General features: G+C 32.4%; 1 non-coding gene across 1 annotated transcript; it reads right to left on the bottom strand.

Annotated features, from left to right (window-relative positions):
- Window positions 1-240: 240 nt before the first annotated feature.
- On the bottom strand, window positions 241-312 carry TRNAR-UCU. The gene has a single exon. It is a non-coding gene; the product is annotated as a tRNA-Arg (tRNA).
- Between the last annotated feature and the right edge of the window lie 289 nt (window positions 313-601).

The raw sequence follows: 601 nt of genomic DNA, 5'->3' as shown, positions 1-601 counted from the left end.
CGAATTACGTACTTATGTAAAAACGAATAAACCGGAGTTGCAAGAAATCATATCTTCTACCAAGACATTTACTGAGGAAGCAGAGGGCCTTTTAAAGGAAGCTATTCAAGAACAAATGGAACGCTTTCTACTTCAGGAACAAGCATAAAGAAATCGATCTTTCTTCGTTTTTTTATTCTTTTTTTATTAAAAAAAATGTCGTTTTTCACATGGATATAGAAAAAATATATGGAAATATATTGCGTCCAATAGGATTTGAACCTATACCAAAGGTTTAGAAGACCTATGTCCTATCCATTAGACTATGGACGCTTTTGATTCCTTTTTTTTAGCATTTTTTATTTTATTAAAACTTATTTTTTGTTTTGAAAAAACATATGTGAGATGAGACAATGTATTTGAATTGTGTATTCAACTCAATGATGCATTAATGAATACATAATAGAGCGGGTAGCGGGAATCGAACCCGCATCGTTAGCTTGGAAGGCTAGGGGTTATAGTCGACGTTGATTTCTTCTTTTTAACGTCTCTAATTCAAAACCGAACATGAAACTTTGGTTTCATTTTGCTCCTTTATGGAAAATGGAGAATTCCCAAATAT

Source organism: Chenopodium quinoa, unplaced genomic scaffold (genome assembly GCF_001683475.1).
Source record: "Chenopodium quinoa cultivar QQ74 unplaced genomic scaffold, ASM168347v1, whole genome shotgun sequence".
NCBI lineage: Eukaryota > Viridiplantae > Streptophyta > Magnoliopsida > Caryophyllales > Amaranthaceae > Chenopodium > Chenopodium quinoa.
This window is presented reverse-complemented; position numbering and strand designations above follow the sequence as displayed.